Source organism: Cavia porcellus, unplaced genomic scaffold, assembly GCF_034190915.1.
Source record: "Cavia porcellus strain 051 isolate PalLab524CR breed Dunkin Hartley unplaced genomic scaffold, mCavPor4.1 scaffold_13, whole genome shotgun sequence".
NCBI lineage: Eukaryota > Metazoa > Chordata > Mammalia > Rodentia > Caviidae > Cavia > Cavia porcellus.
The window spans coordinates 16546061-16562714 of NW_026947496.1; the positions used below are offsets into that span (position 1 = coordinate 16546061).

Sequence of the window (16654 nt, forward strand, 5' to 3'; positions counted from 1 at the left end):
GGGGTGTCATGTGACATTAATCTGCTGAATGTAGAAATAACCAAGCTGTGGTAGCTGAGCGGCTCTTTTCCTCTCATTTGGAGAGAGGGCTCCCCCTGATCCCAGCTTTCTGGGTCTCATCTTGATTTCTTCATCTTCATGGGCCTCATTCTGGGAAGGCTGAGAGCCACACAGGCTGCAGAAGAATGGCACTTGAACAGGGACTCAGGGCATGAGGAAACTTGTCATTTAGCAGATGAGAAGGGCACCTCTAGTGCACACACAAAAGGGTGGGAGATATATTGATATCCTCAGTATTGAGCCCATCAATGTTACCAATATTGAGCACAGAAGTGTACTGATATCCTCAATCTTGCACCCATTAATATCAATACTGAGACCCTATCAGGTTAAAACATGGGGCACACAGATTCTCAAGAATCACAGATTGATACACAAATGCTTGTTGTATTCTTGATTCCTATATTTTCTTTTTGTGGATTTGGATTAGAAAGTGTCTTAATGGTTATAAGCCTGTTGAGATGACCACAAAGGATTTAACTTGGAGCACTATTTTAAAATAAGTCCTAAGCAGGAAAAAGATGGAACAAAAGCCACCCTGATAGAGCTTAAACCCTCTAACTTTGCTCAGTTAGATAAGGAAGGAGTTATGGAGGACAAAAAGGACTCTACCCCACTAAAGGAGTGCTTTTTGATGAATTCCATTTCACAACATCCAATAACTTTAACTGAGTCACAAGTGACAGCTCCCGCCATTTCAGTTTAGAGAAATTTTGCACAGGTTGGAATTTCCACCTCAGGAGTGGAGCCATTTTTTTCTCTCTCCCTTGCAATTGGTGCTAAAAGAAGCCAGACAGGTGGGGGAGTTCATGGAGGCTTTTCAACATGTCTACTCTATTACTGAACTTCAACTCCCGAATAACCCAGAACAAGTTACATATCTTCAGGAAGCTGTATTCTTTATGTCCTTAGAAGAGTTGAGATGAGGTACTGCTAACTAGGACCACACAGCTCTTTTTACTTTGGGTTTAGTAACACTCTTAGGGCAACAGATTTTTGCCCCAAATGATTGGAAAGGAAAAACTAAAGCATGTTTAAATCCAGGGGATTATTTGTTAAGGAAAAGAATTTTTTAAAAAAATTTTTTTAATTTAATTCTTTTTTAAAAGAATGGTGTGCATATCAAACCATTCGCAATGCCACTCACAACATAGCTCTTACAAACAAAATGTTAACCACAGAAGATGCCTTTGCTGCCACAACTAATCAACTTACATTTGAATTGCAAGCACATGAACAATTTAAAACAACTGCCACAGGGCTTAGAGGAAACTTCCTTCAAAGGGTGATACATCCCTTAATTTGACTTCCATTTGTCAGAGTCCTGATGAAAATTTCACAATTTTGCAGCATGCTTATTGCACACTAGTAAGAGAATTATAAGCAACACAGAGTTGTTCAATAATTGGCCTTTGAAAATGTAAATACATGCTATAAATGGTTTTCAGAGTCCCCCAAAATGGGCTATGCTGAGATGATTAGGATCAATGCAGATATTGGCCTCCCATATGTACAGGGGCTGCCTTGACCGCAGCTATCACTCAGGTTATTCATTCTTAACCTAGAGGAAAGGGAAAGAACAAGGATAGTAATTTCAGCTGTGAGGGCAGAGGGACGAGAGCCCAGCTGGCCCTTCCTCCTGTATGTTGTGGAGCAAACTTCACTGGGTCCCTGCTGAGCCTTTAAACTGCTAGTCAACTGTATGTGTGATGGCAGTTGCACTGTACTCAGCTTGGGCTTTGGGAACTGCAACAATGTTTAGGCAAAAAATGAAGCAGCTATGACCACTGAGGCAGTTACTGTCCAGAGTGGGTACCAGAGAGGGAGCAGTGAGGCAAGGGCTACAGCTGGAGGTGGGAACAGCGAGCAGAAGCCCCAGATGCTTGAATACAGACTACAGGTTTTTTTTCTTCTGCACTTAAGACCAATAATGGTCCACTCTATATGAGTGCTGCCTTGCAAGCATTCTGTAAATCTTTCACATTTCCCTTACCATGGGAATTCCTTGTAACTCTCAAGATAAAGGAATTGTTGAGCATGCTCACTGTACACTCAAAATCCAATTATAAAAACAAAAGGGAAAACTCTTCCCTACAAAAACCTCACACTTCATAATACACTTCACTTGGCAGTATATACTGTCAACTTTTTAAATTCTACTAGGGATGGAACTACAGTAGCAGAAAGATAATTCAATCAGGTAAAGCAAAAGAAGCAAGTAAGGATTCTTGGGAAACTGGACAATGGAAGGGATTCAGCTCACAACTCACCTGGGGTGGAGGCTGAACAGCCACTGTTGGTGCCTGAGCACACTGTCTTGCTGTGTCGTGGACCCAGACCCAAAGAAGGAGTTGATTCCACCTCTCAAGAAGCTAATGCTCAGTCCTATGACAATGATGCTTCAGAGACCATGCCACAACTTACAGATAAGAATGGGGCTAGACTCAACCTGGGGCTAGTTAAAGGGACTGACCCAGGATGCCCAGGAGAGGTAAACAAAAATAGGAATCAAATGTCTAAGTAGATGACTGAGTTTATAGGGATAACTGAGCTGAAAGCTATGTGAAAGAAAGGGACAGGAAAGTGACTAATATTCTTAAGACAAAATAAAGTATAAAAATTTTATATTACTCATATATAAAAGATTTTATTCCTTCCAAATTCTTCTTACAAGAGATATCTATTAAAGGATCCATAAATAATTCTGACTAGCCTATTTATAATTATAAACTTCTAGAATGATAAAAAGTTATTATAATTCAATTTGGTCAAAAATATCTTTGAGTGCACTCGAATTTTGGAAGATGTTCATCTGTTTGTCCATCAGCTAGGCTGTGTGAATATTTCTTTGTCTGTTTGTCCTGTCTGTGAAAAATATTTCTTTGTCTGTTTGTCCTGTCTGTTTTTTGTTTCAGCTCAATTTTTTTTCTCTTGTCCTTTTTGGATGATTTGCTCATAATAAAATTTGGGTTATAAATTTAAAAAGCATTCTTCCACCTGCTCAGATATTTTGGCAGTTGATCAAAATATCAAATTTGGTTTCTCATAAGTCATCAAAATTATTAAGATAATTAAACAAAAATCTTGGGCTATGAAGAGACTATTGGACAGGAAGGACTTTGACTGATGCCTGGGGAAGCAGCTGCCTATATTTTCCAGTCTTTGTTCATTAATAAGAAGCCCCAGTGATCTCCACAGCCTTCTGGGAGACATCTCAGTAAAAGTTATTGGAGTGTATTATTGTGATGTGTGTGCATTGCGCCTTCATCAAAAGATTAAGGTTTTGATTTAAAGATTCTCTGGTACAAAGATTTCCATATGGCTATGATAATAGTTATTAACCTCTTGGTATATTAAATGTATTCATGCCTCCAGATGCACAGGTGTTCCAAAATGTAAAACAGAGATTTTTTTATGGTAATAATCTTTTCTTTCAGATTCAGACCTCTGTCTTTAACAAAAACTTATGAGATGTACATCCCACTAAAGTTAGATAAAACCTTCTTATGTGTAGGTGACTGACTAAAGGAGTATTTTATGTCAAAAAAGAAATTCAGGTATGTTACAAAAATGTCATCATGATTGTCATGCTACAATATTATGTATAGTTTTGATTTCTAATTTTCTGTGTAAAAAATGTAACTGTTTGTTAACATCCCACAGGGCTTTAAATACTAGAACATCCATGGATGTTAGGAAAAAATGGTTCCATTTTATGCTCTAAGGTGCTTGATATTCAAATAAAATGGTAATATTAATCTTACTGTCTTTATTACACTGTAATGGTATCAGTCTTTTCTTCTAGATGTTCAATAACTGAAGTTTGGAGACTAAAATTTAGAAAATAGATGAACTAGGAGTATAGCCAATGTTTTAACTCTAGCCCTTTGAGGTCATTGAGGACTCAGGACATAAGAGAAACTCTGCTGTGACATCCTGTAACTCAGTGAGTCCCCAGTCTTCTGACCAAGGAGATTGTGGGACTGTAGAGAAAAGTGACCAACAATATGTAATGTCCCTAAGGAGAGTTGCCAGGAGAGAAAAATCTCCCCTGCTTTTGTAGAAAGCAACTTGGTCAAGCGATGGTTGTGACTCAACCAGCCAGCCGACTCTGACAGAAGAACTAAGATGCTTCCAAGGTAATTCCTGAGGAGACTTAGCTTTCCTTGATAAATTCCAAAAGATTAATTTTAATTAATACAAGTCTCACTTTCACTTGGTCTTGAATATCCAGCAGAAAAATATAATCACCAGAAAGAGAATCATCAGCAGAATCCTCCAAACACAACTCCTCCAACTTCTTTTGGAGACCCATTGATTGCAACTACAAAAACAGAAAAGGAGGAGATGTTGGGAGCAGGTGCAGCTGGAGATGGATCAGACTGCAGGGCTAGAGCGAGGCCAATTCAGTCCTGAGAACAAAGAGCGTCTGAGGCAAGCCATGGGAACAAGCTGCTCCAGTCCAGAGAACCCTAGGGCCCCGAGGATGCCATGCAGGCAGGTTGGCAGGCAAAGGGGTGTTATGTGATACTAATCTGCCAAATGTGTAAATAAATGCGGCTATGGCTGAGCAGTTCTTTTCTCCCATCCAGAGAGAGGGCTCCACCTGATCCGAGCTTTCCAAATCTCCTCTTCATTTCATCACCTTCTTGCCCCTCCACGGTCCTCGCCCTGGGGAATTCCAGAGCTGCGTGGACCATGGCACTTGGGAGGAGCACAAGTCTTTACTTCCCTCTTTCTACACCTCTCCACCCACACTTTTAGGGAGGGTGCTGATAGTGGCCGCTAAGGTGAGCAGGAAATGATTTCCTGTATCACCTAGCTCAGAGATCAAAATATCCCTTGCCAAACAAGTGACTTTTACTAGGGAATTACGGCTCTCAAATTTCAAAGTGGAAGCTTTCTAAATTTACATATATACATTTCTATTCAGCTTCAAAGTATGCTACCAGAAATCATTATCAGATACATCCTCTTACTTGTAGTCAATTATTTTTTATTTCTACATTGCTAATCACATCACATAAACTTTTGAAAGCTTTTACTTTTCTGCATGGAACCATAGGGTAATATTTCGTGAAAACAAGCAAAAGCTTGTTATGCTCTGAAAAATCCCCTTATTTAAAAAATAAAAATGAACCAACAAAGAAACACTAAACCAAGTTGTCAGTTTTTTGTGTTTTGTTTTAAATTGCAGAGCTGTTCACACTTATTTGGTTCAAAGGAATTGTTTTGGTTAATCATTCTCCACCGTGTGACTAAAAATGCCGTCTTCCAACAGTATGAAAATGAAATGAAGCCTTGCAGAACATTTGTTTGCACAGTAGCTGGTGCTGAAGGTCACACCTGTTGGCCTCTTGGGCATTTTCTGACTGCCAGGAAGATCTGTGCTATTCCATGTTAATTATAGTCATCTGGGGTCATTTTACATTACCTGGTTATTAAGCATTTTCCACCAATATTTTCTAGAGTGTTCATGGTTCTTTGGCCCACTAAAGTGACTCTGATTTGTTTTATTGGTGCCCAGGTAAATCACATAAAATAAAGTCAACCTCTATTTCTTAACTTCAACTGAAGTAGATTTTTTTGAAATGAGACCTGTTAAGGAGCTTTATAAATTATCTCTTGGAACAGAAATATGAGATTATCAGCACATTAGAGCCACTGTCTCCTGGCCCTTCACTCTAGTATCCAGTCTCTTGTATACTGTTTCTTGAAAGATGGCAAAACCTTTTGCCACGATGTATTGCCATTTCTTTGCGTACTCCTTGAGGTTCAAAAGCATAAGTATATGTCTCCAAGACTGTTCCAGCGAGGCTACTTTCCAATCCGTGTGGTTGAAGTGGTGGAGAGCTGACTGCTTTTTCTATTTCGAGAGGCAGGAATTACTGCACCATTCAGTAGCACCATTTCAAGGTCCCATTGCCAGAGACAACCTCCTCACCACTGTGGTAACAAAAAATGTTTTCATGCAATCTTTGGCTTTCTAGTGGAATCAGTGTGAGCCCCATGTTTCTATCAATCTGGCTGTCCTCTCGAAGCGAGCACTGGATCAGAAGCTAGGAGACAACATACCGGGCCTAGAACGCACTGAGCCAACTGACCAGATAGGAAAGTCCTGGTTCTGCTCACCACCACCCATTTGAGGCTCTGATGTCTACCGCCAATGTCGTTATGAAAGAAGGACTGGGGAAATGTTTGCAAACTGCTGGACAATTAGTCTCTCACATTGCTTCCTCTCATTTTGATGAGGCTGTTGGCCTGCAGTTCAATGTTGGTTCCTGATCATTTTTACAAAACAGTCACCTGGTTAAGATTCAAAGTCAGGGGTCTCTACTTCTAAGACTGGGTCCAGTTATTCTCATGTGTGTTGCCCTGATGCATCTCCATTTCCTCCACTGGGAAACTGGACCAATAGTAACACCCATCTCATAGTGTGGCTGTGCAGATCGAACGGGGCAGCACTGTGGGTGCTGTGGGTAGGGCAACTGAAGTTGTAATTACTCAAAATGCATTAGGTTTGACGGATGGGAAGACATGCAGGAATTTTGTCATTACAGTCTCACCTAAACAGAATGAAGTCTCTGTGAGTGCCCATCCTAGGACCTGTGCTGAAGGGAGCAACTTTCCCAGGGTGTCTTTAGCCAACAGCATGGCAGAGGTGCTAACTCTATCGCTAGATCTTGCATTGTTAGCAGCCTGAATTCTTCCCAGAAAAGTTTGGTGAGGACCATTTCCAAACATATTTCACAGTTGTCTTAAGGCCAACATTGACTTTCAAACTGAAAGAAAAAAAAAAAAAACTTCACTTTCAACCTGGGACTTTCCATAAAGACCATAATGACCCCAAATTTCCCACTAGCGCCTGCTGAGTTTCTTAAGAATTGAAAGGAGCAACTATAACTGACCTATAATCCGAGGTTTTGTGAATTGTTTTGGGGGGTAGAGAGAGAGAAAGAGAGAGAGACAGAGATAGAGAGACAGAGAGAAAACAGAAAATGCTGAGTACCATGTCTGTGTCTGTTAGGCGAAGACTAAATATTAAGTTGAAAATTGTCCTCTGGGTAACAGAAATATAGAGAAATTCCACTGTTCTCAATTATTTATCATGTTTTCCATCCTCAGAAAACTGATTTTGTATGCGTAGCCCAATTATTGTCTAGGTAGAAGCATATTCTTCTCAAGACACCAGGCAGTAGCAGTGATTCTTGTACAATGACGAAGAAAAAGATGTGTGAACTGAGTGATCCCGTGGAATGTTGCGGGATTTGGAGAGTCCTGCGTGTTTGAGGCGGGGAACGGCCCTCAGTATCTTGGTGATCACAGAAAGGAATGGAAAGAGAATGCTCTGAAAACTGGTTGCTATTCTGGTTCCTCTCATTCTCCACCTCCTCTGCAGCCCACAGGGAGTCAATGGGGAGCTGTGTTGTGTACTGTGCACCAACCACCTATAAGAAAGGCCAAATACCTGTCCCTAGAGCTCCTGTGATGGCTGTACAAGCCCCTTCATTGATCTCTCTTTGAACAGATCAGCAGAGCCCTTCAGCTTCCCACCTAGGATGTGCACTCCCAGACTGAATGTCTGTGACCCACTCCTCAAATCTGTCCAAGTCTGCTGGTGTCTGGAAATAAGCCCTTTTGAAGGAAATAAAGACAGGAAGGAGAGTGCTCAAGATGGGATTAGTGCTCCCGTAAGAAGAGATGCTTTCAATCTTATGTCCCCTCTCTCCCCAACCCATGGCATAACCAGCTGGAGTCCTCACCACCAACCAATAAGACTGGCCACTTGATCTTGGAATTCTCAGTCCCCAAGACAATGGGGAATGGGGAATTATAAGCCGCCCAGTCTATGGCAGCTTTGCTAAAGTAACCTGAATGACTAAGACAATGGACATGTCCACTCCATCTTCCTCATCTCTTTAGGTAGGAAGAGGACCATGGACAACATAAGATAAAGCAATGGGTCCATTCAGCTTGGAGCAAACGGGGCTTGAGGGAAGCTTGGTGATGAGAGCTCCTTCAACTCCCTGAAACACAGAACAAAATAAAGTTTGTCCTTTGAAGAAATAAACCAGTCACTATTAAATGGCAGCCATTTAAAATTATTGCAATGTGTGATTTTTATTGATTTGTTAAAAGAAATCTATCATCAATAGAAATCAAAATAAATGTTAATGATTATTAAGCATCTCCATGGTCTGAGCATTTACTAAGCACTTTGGATATGTTCTCTGTCTGTCTCTGTCTGTCTCTGTCTCTCTCTCTCTCTCTTTTTTCCTTTCCTACCACAGCCTGAAGCAAACACTACTGTGTCACTTGGTGCATGAGGAAATTATATCTGTAGATTTGAGTGGTTAAATGACCTGTCCAAGGATGCACAATGAATAAATGGCAGAACTGGGGCTTGAAGTCACTGTTATCTCACTCAAAATGAATTATCTTATGGGGATGCCTGTACTATTTTTGTGACTATTCAATAAGCCTAAAACTATTCTAAAATTAAAAGTTTATTTTAAAAAATAAAACAAATTCTATTACATACAATGCTCACTGCGCTTGCCAAATAACTTCTAAGGGGGTTGTCTTTTGTTTAAATGCTAAATTTCTTGGAAATCTTAAAAAGTAGAATGTCATATTTTTGGCTGAGGATCCTGCCAACACCTGTATTAATTCCCAAAGTGTTGCCTTGTGCTTTTCTACATAAAGCATAGAGCTTTATTTCCTTGTGCTTGAAAAGCTCCCGGGAGATGTTAGTTCTCAGCATTTGCCATCATCAACATCACCACCATCCCCACAACCATCTGCATGAATCATCACAATTTATGTTACATTTTAAAATCAGTATACATGTTAAACTTCCCCCCCTAGTATCAGTAAATGACTCAGGAGCAAAAACCGTAGTGAGTGTCCCATGTCATTTTCTGAGCTGAATAAACTGCTATGTTAAATTAGATCATCCAGCAATGAATCTTCCAACAGTTGGTTTGGCTCCATTTCTGTTTCTGATTTGTCTTTGCCCCCTGGGGAAGAGGGACACTGTCAGAGTGTTGTTCTCCCCATGAGTCCTGACTACTTGGTGGCTTCCATCAGACTGATGCTGGGGGTCAGGATACAGTGGTCTGGACTTGCAGGTCACGTACTCCAGAAGTGGCTTTCCTGATGCATGTCCTCCCTCAGCTTTAACTCAGATCCAACTACCTGGTTGGCTATGCTGCACATCAAAGTAAAAGCTATAAATGAGAGCAAAATTAGTGTACCCTTCCTGCTCAATGGACACAATTTAAAAGGAGCTGAACTGTTTTCTCTTACTGTGATCAGTGTTTCTTATCCTATGCTTTCATTTCTACTGAATGCTAACAAGTGCTTACAAATTCCTGGGCTCTAAGAAGATTAAAGGGATAGACCCAGAAGCCTGCTACAATCTGAAAAGCTAGTTTTCACTGTGGTTTTGCTGATCCAGCAATCTGTGTGTTCATGGAGGTGGCGGCACCATCACATGAGCTTGCTAAACATTTGATTAGGGTACTGTTTTAAAGAACGTTACAATAGTTCCAGGAAATTGCAGGAAATACCCTCTAAGCTCAGCACTATACAACAAAACTGTCTACAGTGATGGAAACTTCTATTTCTGTGTGGTCGAATATGGTAGTTACCAGCTGCATGTTATTATTCAGTCCTTGAAATGTGGCTAGCACAACTAAAGGACCAAAATTTTAATTTTATTCTTTCATTGATTGCAAATTAAATAGCCCAAAGCATGTAGTGGCAACCTTACTGGACAGCACAGCATCACCATGAAAAAACCATCTCAGTTTACCTAGAACGGAGGGATTTCTTAGAATGTGAGTCTTTCTATGCCCAAACTGAAACTATTCCAGGCAAACTGGGCCAGCTGGTCACCATAGGTTGCAGGCCTTTATAAAATGTGTTTGGCATGTTTGGAAGAGAAAACTAGACATGTTGCAGCTATAGCTGGAAAGGGGAGAAACACAAAGGCAGAGAACTAGTCAGGTGTAGGGGTGCTTACCAGCCATCCCAGCACTCTGAAAGGCTGAGACGAAGGATAGCAAGTTCGAGTCCAGCCTGGACTACACAGCAAGACCCTGTCTCAAAAACTTAAAAATAAACATAAAAAGCCTGGGAAGGTGGCTTAGTATAAATACCCTGGGTTTAATCCTCAGTACTAAAAAATAAAAAAAAGAACTGAGTTTTCCTTCCTGACAAAAACACAAATAAGTGTTTCTTCTTTAATAATAATGAACTGATAATGGCCAGAAGTTTGATCTCATTAACTGAAGCAGTCTGTGTAAAATCTCATTAAAAGCATAAATGTAGAAAACCATACTGTACACTCATCCTCAAGTACTTGTAAAACCTGATGGTAACCTATATGATTACATTTTGAATCTCATTAGAAACTGAAAGGCCCACTGGCAGCTCCATTGAACTATTATGATTGCCTTCAACTCCTGACCCCAGCCAAAAGTGTGGTTAAGGTTCACTATAAGTTTCTTATCTGATACCATTTTCTTGGAAAAGACATCTCTATTAGTCAGCTTTCTGGCACTGTGACAAAATATTTGAAATAATCAATGTTAAAAGAAAGAAAGATTTATTTTGGCTCTTGGTTACAGAGACTTCAGTCCATGGTTACTTAGGCCCATGGTAGGAGACATCATGGTAGGTTGGGTCCCAATATGCCCTTTAAGTGCACACCAAGAGACCTAACCCCCTCCTTTTAGGCTCTACTTCCTACAGTTTCTACATCCTCCCAGAAGCAACACAGGCAAATAATAAGCTTTCCACACATGAGATTTAGGGGACATTTAAGGTCCAGATCATAAGAGCTTCTGTATCTCAACATCTTACCTAACTGACCACCAGAGTCTCAACTTCACCTGTAGAAACAAACTCCTTTGAGGATTGTCTTTTGTTAAGTCACAAATTTTTTCTAAAAATGGCTCATACATGACTGTGTAATAATACCAAGTTGTAACTTTTTAAGTGCTCAAGTTGATCTCATTTATCAAAGTCCTAAAGGAATGAAACAGAACATTTCTCTAAATTTTAATCATATGTCCTTATCAGTAAAATATTTTGAGCTGTGTTGTCTACATGTGTATGTTTATGGGTGTTACGATCAATTCACATGTTAATTTAATATAGATTTTATTTGTTGAGGTCAAATCCCACTATCCATTTGTTATTCTGATTCATGTTGCTTTGCTTTCCTGCTCTCAATCTCTGAATCATTTAACCTGAATCAGAGTGAGTATGCCTTATACAAAATCCTTGGGACTATGTATCTTTCAGGATATTTGCACAGATTTAATTGGATGAGTATTTATAATCCAAAAAAGCTGAAATCCAAAACTTTTTGAGGGCTGTGTTAGCATTAAAAATATTTCAAATTCTGGAGAATATCTAATTTTAGATTTTTTGTAAAGATACTTGATCTGTATTTATATACATCAGTAGCACTGGTTACACATTGAATCACAGTGGTTTTATATGTCATGATGTGTTGGGTGTTTTTGAGTCATGGAGGACAGTGAGAGAGCATTCTATTTTCAGGATCCTAGCATTTATTACTTAGATTTTATCTCTTGAATTTTGTTGTTTCACATTTCATTATTCCTCTTGACTTTCTTTTTCTTGTAATTGGGTTATTGGGGGATGACGGTAAAGAGTTAGGCCACAGTTGCTGAGGTAAGGCTGAAGTCAAAGCCTTGGGTCTGGATTTGGTTTTTGTTTATGTTCCTTTTTCTAAAGAGCCAGATTATTTGCAATTTTTCAGGCACTAGTTACCAAATGTCATTCTGCATAAGAATCACTCGAGAATCTCATTCAAAAACAAGAGTTTTGACCCCACTCCTCAAGATTCTGCTTTAGTTTATCTGAGTAGGGGTCAAGAGTCAGTATTTGTAGTAAAATTTCTCCCCTGTACTCCATTCAGGGCATCCTAGAGCAGACTGAGCTCTTCTCTCCAGAATGGTGGGAGGACTGAGACAGTCTGATCCCTAAACCAACTTCAGCACTGGGCATAATAATCCAGACTTTGTTACACTGTGACTGGTATGAGAAGCCAGGCCGTTGTCACACAGTTGGCAGGAATAAGTGGGACAATGGAGGGAAGGGGTACGTGGTTATGGTTGTGGGTACAGTTGTGAGTGTGGGTGTGGGTATGCTTGTGAGTGTGGGCGTGTACAAATACAACAGCATGTTTCCAACTGTGAAGCCACTAGCAAGTTACCACTACCCGTATCTTGCATGTCTAACACACTGCGTACAGTTGTGCCCTGTGGTCACTCTGAAATGCTGCCTACAGCCTGTGACACAAAGTCTCGGCAGTAGCGGGGCACCAGAGGCCTAGACAACAGAACAAACAAGGCTTTGTTTCTCCATCTGTAGTAGTGCAGATCTGTTTATTGCTCATTGAAATCTCCTTTCTCCTCAGGGAACAGTGTCCCCATGGGATTTCTGACCCAGGTTCTCCAAGATTTGCTCTTTGGGCTCAAGAGGAAGGTCTCATGGAAAGTCACTCCTCAAGAAATAAGAACACTGATGGTTTCCATTCAGGTCCTCTCCTGTATCATTGTTGCTTTCCCATCTCCCATGCCAGCCACTTCCATTTGGGGCTCTCACATATCCTTTCTCTTGTACTCCGAGTATGACCTTCAGCGTTTCCCATGTACCTATCCGTTACTTTCTTCCCCCGCTGATTGGAATATCTAAAGAAGGGTAATTGGTGGAGCAAAAAGGCAACAGCCTTGACTCAAACCCAAGACAGAGCAGCCAGTGATTTCCCCATTAGCCTGTAGTGCGTGGGTGGCAGGGTGGGGGGAGACTTCTCTCCTTCAACCCACTCGCCAGTCCCGGCTGGATCACACGCCACTCAAAGGCTAAGCACTGTGGCCTGCAAAGTGTGAGAACTATGCAGACCAGGCTGAACTACAAATCTCTGAGTTTTATTCTTTCTCAGAAAATAGGGAAGATTTTTCCTGATTGTAAGGAAGAAAATAAATTATAGTTGGATTCCTAGCCTTTGAAGGGAAGAAAGCTCGGGAAACAAGCACTTTCTGAACTTCAGGACATCTAGTTTCCCAGGGATGACTCATGCCCTGTTGGAGAGGCTGGGGCCTGAGGACTACACTTATCTGGGTGGGCCAGGTGGGTGTGGCCCACAGCTGCAGGTAGGAGGACACACCTGTGCTGGCTTTGATCTGTGTCTCCTTGGAGTGCTGTGGCCTAGATCTTCCCCAGGTGTCACTAAGCAGCTGAGGCTGCTCAGCCAGCCATATCAGACCTGGGACTTACTGAAAGCACCACCCCCATATTGACTGGCTCATCTACTACTTTAATACTTGAAAATCCAGGAAAATTTAGGCAGGATTAGTGAAGAAGTGCCCAGGCAAGTCACGGGGGAGGTCTTGGGAAACTCACCTCTTCTCTGCTCAGTAGTTCCCATATGGCCCCAGCTGACACTGGTGCAGAAGGTGACAGAAATACCCAAGACAGAGGGAAGACTTTGGGATCAAAAGATGGATGCAGTGTTTAAGTTAGGGGAAGGGAGAAGAAAAAAAAGCAAGAACTGGTGAAAGCCTGGTGAAAAAGCCTTCTGCTGTCGGGTTCCTACCTAGCCGGCCAGGAGAAAGGTTCCCTAGCACCCGTTTGTCTCTTTGGCCAAAGCCGTTAATGACATTACAACTGTTCATGTGACTTCCTTGGAGAACCATATTTGAGCAGACGTCTGGCAACCATTTATGGTACACAGGAGAAATGTGTAGAAAAACCAAGATGCACCTCCTCGCAAATCATCCCAAAACCTGCCTCCTCCTGCGGTCTCAGCCTGGAAGTTGCCTTGGCTGCCCCAGTCTCCTACAGGGAAAATGGAGAGCGCTAGGGACCTGGCACGACTTCCAGGGCAAGGGGGATTTCCAGGCCCATGTCGCGGTATCCTGACACCCTGGGTCTGGGGGAATCCGTGCTCCCTGGGAAGCTCCTTGTGCCCCTTCCGCTGGTCCCAGAGCCACCTGTGCTTCCCAGCAGGCAGGGAGACACTCACCTGCCAGCTATTTCTCTGGGGACTTCGCCTCAGTGGCTGGGGGTTCCTCAGAGCAATCTCTCCCCAGCATCGTCATCAGACCCTGGATGGTGAAGAGCTAAGGTCTTCGTCGAGGTCTGGTAGAAAGTCATCTTGCTAGTGGTGCAGGAAGGTGGCTGCGGTTTGGAGAGCCTCTTGGCTGCTGAGGAGGCCGCACAGGTGAGCAGACAGCATACCTGACTGATGAGGGCTGCAGACTGCCGGGAAGCGTGGGCGTGGTCACTGGCAGGAGTCTCTTTCTTGTTTCTTTTCTTTTGCTTGTGAGTAGTTCAGAGGCAACTCCCTCCAGACCTGGACCATCCAGGACTGGGGAACGGAAGGCGGGTGTGCCAGAGTGTGATGTGCTTGTGCACGCTTGTGGTCGTGGGTGTGTGCAAATACAATACCGGGTGTCTCCTGAGAAGTGTAGAACTGGTTTCCCCCGTAATGAAACGTCCATTGTACAAGAGGTTTCAAGAGCTTTGGGACTTTCTTCCCCGGGAGCAGCATGAGTTAAAAATTGTATAGAAAAACCAAGTTTGTTTCATTTTCTTTCTTTCTTTCTTTCTTTCTTTCTTTCTTTTTTTTCTTTCTTTCTCTTTTTTTTTTTTGACACTGGAATCCTCGGCCACCTCCCCCTAACTAAAATCCTATGCTAGAGCTCCAAATTACAAAAGAAATCAAAGCAAAGCTCCCTCTGGTTGGAACATGCATTTACCCAGAGAACCAAACCCTTTCCTATAGTGAAGAAGGTCCCCCCAAATCCCTTGAACAAAAACTGAGCAAATCTGCAGAAGAGTTGGAAGAGACCTGGCTTTTAGGTTACACAGACCTTCATTTGGAGAGTGGGGAAGACATTGGCCATTCATTAACATACCTGTACCTCAGTTTACCCACCAGTAAAATGGAGGTAAAAACACTTATGCTTTAGGACAAGAGAAAATAGGCCAAAGGAATATCAAGTCTTTACCAGACCAGGGAAAAAAATAATAAATGATCTAAGGACATTTCTCTTTGCTCAGAACTTTTATGGCTGTTATCATCCTGTTTTTCCAATAGCAATCGAGTGCTCTGTGTATTATCTTCTCACTAAAAACAGGAAAATCAAGACAATAAATAGATGACTCACCAAATCACAGAGAATATCTGTATATCGTCTTCCATTCAGGGCTTTCTATTGCACATATATAAAAAGCTCTTGCAATTCAACACCAAAAGACAAAATAGGCAAAGAACTTGAAAAGTCATTTTTCCAAAGAAGACATAAAAATGGTCAGCAAAAACAATAGTCATTTGCAGAGGTGAAGCAAAACAAACCCACAGCGAGACACCTTCGTAGGATGGCAATAATAATAATCCAGAAAACAGCGCGTGTTGGTGCGTATGTGGAAAATTTGGAACTGTCATACATTGCTGGAGAGAAAGTAAAATAGGGTAGACCCTATGGAAAACAGTTTGGTCATTTATTAATGAGTTGGTGTAGATTACCATTTGACTCAGCAATCCTACCCTTAGATATATACCTAACAGAGTTAAAACATATTTTAAAAAAGAAAACTTGTACTCAAATGTCCACTATGGCTTTATTCGTGGAATTCAAAAGGCAGAAACAACCCAAGTGTCCTTTGAACAAAAACAAATGGACAAACAAAATAGGGTATCTACGTGCACTGGAATGGAAATCAGATTAATCTTTTTAGAGGCTGGAGGGAAGCAGGATTTGAGAAAGACTCTTAGTGGGTACAGTTTTCCATTTAGGTGATGAAAACTTTCTGGAATGAGGTGGTGGTGGTGATGGTTGAACAATGTCGTGGGTACATTTAATGCCACTGACACATACATTTTAAATGACTACAATATGTCTTTATGGTATGTATGTTTTGCCGTAATACAGAAGAAAATGTCTACCTAGCTGAAATATAGCTTGTGCACTTCCTAAAGTGATTTCAAAGGCTTCGTTTTCCCTTTTTTTCTTTGACCCTCTTACATGGATAATGAAACAGCCCTGAAGTGCCAGGGTCTTCATGTTAGTGGAATCTCTCTCTTGTTCTGTGGCTTACTTTCCTCCCTAGAGCTAAACAGAATTGGCCCAGGGAACGTGAGTGCCCACTGTTCTCATAAGACTTAAGAGGGAGCCTTCTAGGAGCCCAGCCAAGAGTCTGTAGGGGCCCCACCAGGCTCCCCAGCTCATTGCCTCAGCCCTGGCTCCTCCCTGCTGGGGCATCTGCCCACATTTCTTGCCTGGACTTGCCCTGTGTTCCCTTTAAGCCAAGAACCCTCTCTTTCTCCTGCCCTTTTCCGCAGAGGAGATCACGTTGAGAACCATGGGCTCAGGGATCCTTGAGATTTTGAATGTGATCCAGCTCTTGGGCAGGTTTTTAAATCTTTGTGGGCTGAATTTTGCCCAGATACCACCCCTTTGGCCACTCTTGCTGTCACTATTATTTTTAACTGGGGAAAGGGGCGGTCACTGTATGCTTTTGTAGAGCTTTCATCTGTGAAATCTTAAAG

The 16654-nt window shown here is 41.7% G+C and overlaps 1 long non-coding RNA gene across 2 annotated transcripts; it reads right to left on the reverse strand.

Moving 5' to 3' along the window:
* Positions 1 to 4221: 4221 nt before the first annotated feature.
* LOC106027442 (uncharacterized) lies at positions 4222 to 14442 on the reverse strand. 2 transcript variants are annotated; one of them, XR_010051142.1, is made up of 3 exons: positions 14126 to 14442; positions 13504 to 13586; positions 12440 to 12791 (listed from the first exon to the last, which is right to left on the reverse strand). It is a non-coding gene; the product is annotated as an uncharacterized LOC106027442 (long non-coding RNA). The 2 variants fall into 2 exon arrangements; XR_001201033.2 differs by lacking the exons at positions 12440 to 12791; positions 13504 to 13586 and adding an exon at positions 4222 to 6842.
* Between the last annotated feature and the right edge of the window lie 2212 nt (positions 14443 to 16654).